Source organism: Pollachius pollachius (genome assembly GCF_949987615.1).
Source record: "Pollachius pollachius genome assembly, chromosome: 20".
Classification (NCBI taxonomy): Eukaryota; Metazoa; Chordata; class Actinopteri; order Gadiformes; family Gadidae; genus Pollachius; species Pollachius pollachius.
The window spans coordinates 8,180,874-8,191,093 of NC_136953.1; positions in this window are offsets into that span (position 1 = coordinate 8,180,874).

Sequence of the window (10,220 nt, forward strand, 5' to 3'; positions counted from 1 at the left end):
CGTCCAGACTATGGACGTCCTTGGAGCCACAGATATTTAGAGCATGTGACAACAGCAAGGACATCAAACACGGCCAAAACACCACATAAAGAGATGGGAGAGAGAGGTTTCCTCAGAGGAGAGCGAGTGAGAAACATTAATCATCATGCAGTGTGTGTGTGTGTGTGTGTGTGTGTGTGTGTGTGTGTGTGTGTGTGTGTGTGTGTGTGTGTGTGTGCGATCGGCCATTTTAAGATGCAGAGCGAGCAGCGATGGGGGACTGGGCTTCCAAGATGGAGGCCAACCTTGGGCCTCCCTGGCTTTAATGATCCATTCAAATGTGCGAGCGGAGTCATTTCCTCTGGACCTCTCTGGGTGCTTAAAGGGAGGAAACAAAATGGCCACCGTACAGCTGACTGCTTTATGGGTTCAGCACCTAATGAGGGTCTTTAAAATAATACTATCTTACTCTTTAGAAAAACTATTTCAAGAGAAAACATTCGGCTGACCACACACCCCTCTCGGAAGGGCCAATATATTTTTGGAAATGAATAAGCACTTCCATAAATATATTGGCCCATTAAATCACGGTAGAGGGAGTGTGGGGTAGCATAGAGGAGAACTGAGCAGAGTAGGGTCATGTATCATCAAGTGAGATGAGTGCATACAATGAAAATGGTCAAGATAAGTAATAAATCAACAAGCCAGCAATGATTCCACAGTAGATACATTTAGAGATTAGAGATGCTAATGTGTACATCTCTGATGCTTACATTAGAGATGCTGAATGCTACAGTAGAGTTACTGAGTAGTACAGTAGATTGACTGGTCTACACACTCTACCCTCTAGTGTACCGCGCTACATCCCGGCTCCGGGTCGTACGATGGGGTCTCTCTCTTGCTCTCTCTCTCTCTCTCTCTCTCTCTCTCTCCTCTGACCGAACGGAAAGGAACATGAAACAGATCTATGCGGACGTATTTTTCCTCTGCGAAGGAAAACAGTTATTAAAGGAGCTGTGACCCCAAGCAGGAATTCCGCCCACATTCGGAACGCTGCGGAATTCCGTCCACGTCTGGAATTCCATCCACATGTGCCAGATGTTGGCCTCTGCAGTCGCTAAATACACACACACCGAGCGGCGCGGCGACACACACACACTCATACATGCACACAGACGGGCTGGGCAAGCAGAGGTCAGACAGAGAGAGAGACAGAGAGAAAGAGAGAGAGAGAGGGATCATAAAGAAACCATAAGGTTGTGTGTGCACTTTGTATTGTGGTGTACGGATATCTTTAGGAATACATGTATGAACTGCTTGATTCATCAGCCTCATCGTGGAGGTACATTAAGTTATAATCAAAGGATTCAATCATGAATGAGGTTAGCCTCCTTGATGAGGTTGACCACCTGCCTGAGGTGGGCCTCCTGGATGAGGTTGGCCTCCTAAATTAGATGTCCCTACTTAATGAGGTCAGCCTTATGGAGAAAGTGTACCTCCTGGATGAGGTGGCCCTGCTGGATGAGGTGGGCCTCCTGGATGAGGTGGGCCTCCTGGATGAGGTTAACCTAAGATGGGGTGGGGGTCCTGGATGAGGTGGGCCTCCTGGATGAGGTTAGCCTTCTTGATGAGGTGGGCCTCCTGGATGAGGGGAGTCCCCTGGATGCACAAGTTATGAAAAGTTCTTGAGGATGGTTTAGACCTCTTGGGTTTAACTTTGTTTAACCCTGAACCATTTCAAGGTCATAAAGCAAGACATAAAACACACATGCCCTTGTTCCTGTGTGTGTGTGTATGTGTGTGTGGGAGTGTGTTAGAATGTTGAGGGCACCAGTGTAAGAACATATCTACTAGTGTGTGTGTTTGTGTGTTTGTTCGTCTGTGTGTGTATGTGTATGTGTTCAGGATATATGTTTCAAGTTCATTTCTAAAAGATGCCACAGCGAGTCATATACATGACTCGTACTGCCCTCTGAATGACATCTGAGCACACAAACAAACACACACACACGCACACACTCGCTGCATTCTTCACTGTCCGGTATTTCTTTTAAATTTCCTGCGCCTTGTGATTTTGTTGAAAGAAGAGAGGGTATGAAGGGAGAGGAGAGAGAGTAAAGGAAGAGGGTCTGAAGGAAGAAGGGAGAGGGAATGAGGAGACAGGAGAGAGCTCTGGTGTAAGGTGCCCTTCCTCTCTCTCTATCCTTTATTTCAACTCTCACTCAATCTCTTCTCTCCATCTCTCCTCTCTTCCACTCTGTCATTTCAGGGGTAAAATATACATGAATTTAAACAGCCACATCAATCAGTGAGTACACACACACACACACACACACACACACACACACACAAACACACACACGAAAGGAAGTGGTAGCAGCAGCTACCAGACTGGGGGAAACAGGACTGGTATGAGCACTGGTTTGAAGTGAGTTTCTGGCTGGTTGCTCTTTGATGGTGAACTGGATCCACCAAGTCTGAACATTGGGCTCATACCCATGAGGCGCTCCACATCATTACACACAGGAGGTTGCATGTTTAAATCCACATCAAGCTCTGTCTGCCGGCCGCATTATGTACAACAAAAAACAAACTAAACTGTGTGGAGTAAATATTCAGACTGAAGCAGGCCCAAGTATCGTGTTCCAAAATACCCCTTCAGTTTTATTGTTTGGAATTGTTTTGGAGTGGTTTTTTTTGGTGTTTTTTTTTATGTTTACACACACACACAGACACACACACACACACACACACACACACACACAGTCTGTACTAGCAGGTCATTTTTTTCAAACAAGTACAGTGCAGTGTAAGAGGGACACCCCTTTCCACATATGCTACTAAGATGTAATAAACTTCAAAAAATATTATTTGAGCTAGTCAACAAGAATCTCACTTCAAATGTTGAAAACACACAACAGACATTGAAATACAATAACCTGTCATGCTGTATTAAGAGGACAAGAGATAATGAGCTACTTAACTGCGCCCATGACTGAAATGGAAATGACCAAGACGATCTTGATTTGTCTGGACTATGGCTATACAACACACAGGTATGTCATGTAGGTGAATTAAAGGGACAAACATGAATAAATGGAACATGCAGACAAACAAATGGATTGTGTCTTACAGTCTTACAAAAAAATTGAATTCAGACACAATTTCAGACACCATTAAAATATTTAGATATAAATACATGTTTTACTTTTTGAAATAACTGACAAAAGTAATTAACATTTTCACAAAATTCTAATTTAGAGATGAACCTCTAAGTCCAGTGTGACTTTTTAAAGCTAAATAACGACAGATCATACATTCACATTAAATTCAAAGTTTCTTTAATCGTTTAACAGCAACCATGTGAACAACAAACAACCAACATTTGTGGGACCTTTTTTAGCAGTAATGAAGACAACAAAAAGGATGCAAAAACTTTCCATATTCCACTAGGAACTGTTTAAGGATTATTCCAAGATGGCTATAAAACACACACATATGCCCTTTAGTTTAATTCAAAGGTCAAATATGAATAAATGTAACATGCACACAAGGAAATGGATTGTGTCTTACACAGCAACATCATGATTGCTAACCTTGGCAACCTGTGCTGATTCAAACTAAAGGAAAAACATTTGTCTCTGAGGGAACTGAATGAATAGTTTGTTTTAATGTACAAAGCTCCCCGTCCTCCTAATGTCTTTACCTGTCCAGGTGAGTATTACACAGGACTTGTGTGTGTACAAACTGCTGAATGTAGTTCTCAGGAGTTCAAAGCTGTAAAATACAAAAGTAAATAGAGATCAGTTTACCTCGTCAGAATTGTCTCTGCTGGAACTGATGAGTCCACGTCAGCAGGATGGACAAGTGTCTCTTTGGACATCTAAAGGGAAAAGGACAACCACTAAATATTAGTTTGTTTTAATGTGCAAAGCTCACCGTCCTACTAAAGTCTGTACCTGTCCAGGTGAGTATTAGACAGGACATGTGTATCTACATATTGCTGATAATACTTGTCACTCATGACTTCTCACTACATGGTGGCACGGTGACCTGGTGATTAGCAAATCTCACAGTCCTCCTAATGTCTGTACCTGTCCAGGTGAGTATTACAAAGGACTCAGTTTACCTCTTCAGAATTGTCTCTGAGGGAACTGCATGAGTCCACATCAGTAGGATGGACATGTGTCCCTGTGGACATCTAAAGGGAAAAGGACAACAACTAGTACATACCAGTGGAGTATTACAAAAGGATTTCAAAACGTAAGGTGAACCGAGATCATCTTACCTGTTCAGTGCTTTCCTTGAGTGAATGGCATATGACCACTTCAACAGACTTTGATTCCCCTGAGAAATGTAGTGGGGAAAGTTACTCACTAATAAATATCTTGTTTTTTTTTACTGATAGATGTTATTACTCAATTAAACAATCATGCATATAGTTAACGAAAGACATCTCGTCCTTAAGTGAAAATAAAACTAAATCAGTTCACTTGTTTCTAGTGACTGCCAATAACAATCTAACCGTTCAATTGGAACAAAGAAGTGAGCTGAATTATTGCTTTCAGGATTAGAAGTGTCAAAAAGCTGCCAAAATATTCACTTTCTGACGTGTCTTAGTATGAGCAAATACCTTGCTTCTCCATGGCGATCGGAATCACCTTAATTGTACGTGATTTCTTCTCCTGGACTGATGTCTTTGATTTCAAATAACACAGATGGGGCTTCCATCAGATCTTATTATCATTTTGCTGTTTGGGTTTACATGATCGTCATTAAAAGCGATCCATCCTCTTTGGCAGCATCAACACTGAAATAAAGAAAACAATTACAAGTATACTGTGTTAGGTTATAGGATCAAGCACAACTAGTGTTTAGCATATTTCAAGAATACTAATCTAAGAATGTATAATAAAAACCACAATGTTTATACATTACTTAATTTCACAATTATAGCTACTTTTACAAACACTGAAAAGCAGAGTTCATTGAGTCAATTGATTCTATGTATGGATACAAATTTAGAAAATACACCTTTTATTAGATGCATGCCATAACTATTGTCCATTAAAGCGAAAAATCAAACATGTAAACCTAAAGTGCATCATGGTACACTTTCAATCTGTTTTCACATTCCCTTTTAGTTATGACTTCCCCTCTGTACTCAATAAGGAAATGTCGTTTTTGAAAGGTCTGGCAGCTGAACACGTTTGAAGAATAATTTGACAAGTAGTAGTTATCTATGTATCAATGCTCTTAGTAACTAAACAAGATGGCAACTCACCTTTAAATGAATCAATGTATTTTACGTCAAACCCATCCTTGTCTTTACCCAAGGAGGAATAATTCGAAGTCTTGCTTGGAATTCCTCTTAGTTCTCTGTGACCTTGTTGCCGCCATTTCCTGCAAAGGTCCGATGTTAATGAATTAAGCGACTATCTATCTATATATCTATCTATCTATATATATGATTTGATTTATTTATATTTAGCTATATATTACTATTATTCAAAATAATATTTTTAATGAATTGTTATATCTGGACAATTATGACTTTCACTTAGCTGATTAGTACAACAGTTATCCTACAGTTTCTTATAATGTCAAAGATTGATCTTGAGGGCAACAATAATGCTGTTGTGACCAAGAATGAATCTGAGTTTGACACCTCTGATATAGACCATGTAGGGATGGGCGATATGGCCTAAAATGGTTTGGTATAAATTGAATCCCTTCACGGTAACGGTAATATATCACGATATAAACTGAAGTGTAAAAGTTATTATGGAAGGGTTTCTGTATGGGTTATATGGTCCCTTAGCAAAGCTAAATTGATATAGAAAATAATGACTAATATATTTTACATATCTCAAAACTCAAAATTAAAACTCAGCCCTCCATGGAGCAAAATAGTGCAAACAAACAACTCGAAAAGAAAATGTTGTCACCAACAATTGCTCACTTCTTCAAGAACACAAAACTAAAGTGGATATTGTAAACAGTACTCCAATTAAAAAGGTTAAATAGCCTAATGCAAACGGCAAAGAAGTTTCCAACAATAATTTCTCACTTCAAGAACACAATATGTAGACGATTCAGATCTTTAACCCAGGTGATTCAAGAGCCATTCAGCTGGTTCAGGAGGTGCAAATACCACCAGTTTAATCTAGCCTGTACAGCACTGTGCAGCTGCAGCTGCCAGGACTAAATCAGGACATGATTAATGGCAACACTTCATGATCTCAAAATCTAAATAAAAATCTGTTTTGAAACGTCTATCTGCATCATGATTGTGTTGTATTGCTAGAATTGGTAGAAGGAATCTCCTGAGCAGGTTAAAAGTAGTAGATTCAGCTTCTGTATAGTCAGAAATGTCAGATTTGATATCAAAAATCATTAATTTTGGATCATTCCATCTAATGTTAAGGAGAAGTGTATTTTTATGTTGCAAAAGGCGAAAAAAAAAATATGTTGTTTCAAGTGGCTCGCGTTTTTTCCACAAACCTTGGCCCAAGAGAGATGTGCATGCAAAGTTTGGTGTGAGTTTGGGTGAGCTCAGGAGTTAGCTCAGTAGCTAACTCCAGCTCCAGCAGGAGCCATTCAGCTCCAGTGTCTCCCCCTCCCCCAGAAGGGTGAGCTCAGGAGTTAGCTCAGTAGTTAACTCCAGCTGACATTAACATTGAAGTGTGTACGGATATGTTCAATAATGTGCACTGTACCTGGTTAAACAATTACGTTTTGCCTAGTAAATATAAAATGAAAACATACATAATATTGAAAATTAAATGTCATCCTTACCTCATTCTCCACACTTTCAGCTTTCTTGACTTGAGGTGCTTGCTTGATTAGCGTGTCAGCTTGGAGTATGGCTTGGGAGTGAGGACCGTACCAAGTTGTTGGAAGAGGAGGGGGGTTCTCAAAAAATAGGAGTAGATGTTGTCTTTCTTTTACGAGAACCAATTTGGATTTATTCAAGGATCCGGGGAAAGAATTATATTTGAGTGAACATTTCCTTTCTTTGATTTCAGCCTATTAAAATGAATATCACCAGGTTTGTTATTTTTAGGCACAAGTCAAATGGTATCTCCCACTTAAAAACTTGATTCATTATTATTATTGCTTTAACTGAGCCTACATGTAATTCACTGTTTATAAGAATGCAGCTTATTGTGTTGTGTTAAATATCTACCTATCTACTGTAAAATATGTGGTACATTCGTAATAGCTGGGACATTTTTTGGAAAACAGGTCTGTGTCAAAGTTAATGTTACACACACATTCACATAAACATGAATTAGCAGAAAGGTGTAAGAATTATTAGGACCTTCCGGCAGTCAGCCAATCAGAAGCTCAGAATCATACACATGTGTGAATATTCATGAGGTCCTGCAATACCAGGACCCGGATATATAATTTATACACAAAATCAGGCCTTTGTGTAATAACAAGCCATTTTGTTTTTTTTGTTTTTTTAGGGTCTACAGACCAATAGAAACACTTTTCATGTTTTAGGAGGCCACCGACCCTGTCCTGCTAATTCAAAATGTCCTTCTACTCTTGTGTGTATCCTTGCCAAATGTCCTCCTAATACACATTAACATTCAGCCTCATGAAGTTAGATCTGGATTCTGAATTAGGTGGGCCTCCTGGATGAGGTGGCCTCCTGGATGAGGTTAGCCTCCTGAATGAGGTTACCCTTTTGGATGAGGTTAGCTTCCTGAATGAGGTGGGCCTTCTGGATGAGGTGGGTCTCCTGGATGAACTGGATGATGTGTGAGGCTGCTCCTAGGTGATGGTCCTAGGTGTCCTAGGACCATCTTCATTCAACATCTACATGCCTAAATCACTATACCTAATTATTCGAAATAACTACATTTCTTACCATGTTATGCGGACGACACACAAATTGATATTGCCCGGTCACCAACTGAATATTGTACTATAAACCTGCTGTGGAAGTGCATTGAGCAGGTCAAGGACTGGATGTGCCACAGTGGCCTACAACTAAATAAGGAAATAAACTGAGATGATTGTTTTCGGTGCCATAGATGAGCGACCTCAAGGTAGCCAACACCTCGTGTCCCTCTCCTTAAAAAACTAAAAACAAAGACAGAAATATTATTTTAGAATGGATTCAGACATACATTTATACAGCCACATCAGTGTTCAAAACGGACTCCTATCACCTGATAAACACGACAAGACTAAGAGGGCTCATGTCGAAAAAAGACTTAGAAAACCTTGCCCATGCTTTTATTACGAGAAGGTTAGAATCCAAAATAATTACTTGGGCAGCTACAGCTTTTTCAGAATACAGCGTCTAGACTTCTAATTAGGACCGTACAATTTGAAAACATCACACCAATACTCACATCCCTGTCTTGGCTCCTGATATGTCAGAGGATTGCTTTCAAAATACTGCTGCTCACCTATAAATTGCTAAACGGATTAGGGCCAACGTATATCACTGAAATGCTTCCGCAATATGAACCCTCTAGACCTTTGAGATCAACTGCCACCAGTCAGCTAATTGTTCCCAGATTCAAAACATAACATGGAAGAGCAGGTTTCAGCTGCTATGCAACACAGAGCTGAAATAAACGTGGAATAAAGGTCCAAGAGACATGCCCCAACCCTGACTATGTGTAAATCAAGGTTACAAACGATGATGTTCACCTCCGCTTTCTTCTAAATTACAATGCAATTATTATTTTATTCAAAGGCCTTTCATGCATTCTTTTAAATCCTGTTTTCATTACTTTCACTGATTGTTTTAATCCAGTTTTCCTGTTTTATTTTATCAAGCAACACATTTGTACGTGAAGCCGGTTGAGTCTGCCTTGATTCGACATGTAAACATTTACTAATTTTAAGGTTTTATCCTTTTTAATGTAGAGACTGGAAGCTATGGGAGAGAGAGGGTAAGACTCTCTCGGAGTTGTGTAGGTCCCCTGGGCCGTTGATGCTAGTGAACCAAATTTTGGCCATTTTATATCTTAACATCTTTTATCTCATTCAAGGAGGACCTTATTTTGTGGATGCTTTTTAGCAAAGGACCAGGGGCAGGAATCAAACTCCGGTCGCTGTGGTAAGGACTAGGCCCTAATGGTACACTCTACCCATTGAACCACCTTAACGCCGCACGTGTAAACCTTTTGACGTCTCTTCAGTCCAATCGATGGTCAGCCATGTCCCTTCTGTTGTGGTCCCGTTGGTCATAATCTTTCCATTCAAAACCCCGTCCTCCAGATACTTGGCCCTGGGAACATGAAAGGTCTTAAACAAGAGGCCAAAGAAAAGGAAGCGCCCCATTCACACAGATCTGAGTCTGCCATGGGAGCGCAGCACTTCATTGGAAGTCGAATTTGCGACTTTGTATTTTTATTCTTTTTGTCACCTTATTTTAACATTTCATATTTTGATTGTTTCACAATCTCTGAGGGCACTGGCACATTTAATTTCACCACATTTCTTGTATGTATGTGACCAATACAAATCTTGTATCTTGAATCTTGATACAATGTTTAACTGTGACACACTAAAACACACACACACACACACACACATAGCGGCGGCAGCAGATAAAGAGCGGCCGGTGGAACCTTGAGAACGTTCCAGAACGTCGGCGGTGGGGCTAGAATGTTCCCTGGGAGACTGGCCAGTGACCTCACACTCAGTGGTGATGTCATAACACACTGCACCACGCGCACACACACACACACACACACACACACACACACACACACACACACACACACACACAAACGCACATGCACATGCACAAACAGCCAGTAACTGACGGTTAGCCACAGGATTGACATTTAATCCCCCCCCCTCGCTCTTTTGATGTCAGAAAGAATGATTAGCTTGGTAACATGGTCTTTTTTACCCACCCGCATACAGCAACAAACACACACACACACACACAAACACACACACACACACAAACAAGCACACTGAAATACACACACAAACTTAATTTCTTTCATATATTTCTCATTTTACCATCACGTATCATCTACAGACCTTCTTTTTTGACCTTATTCATCCATCTCTCTCTCTCTCTCTCTCTCGCTCTGTCGCTCCCGCTCTCTCTCTCTCTCTCTGGTTCTCAGTGATGGGATAAACATGCACAGATGTGGATTGCACACAGAAACACACACACACACACACACAAACACACACCCACACAAGTAGCACTGTGTTAGCATGTTTTGGAAATGCATAATTGGGTCATTTAT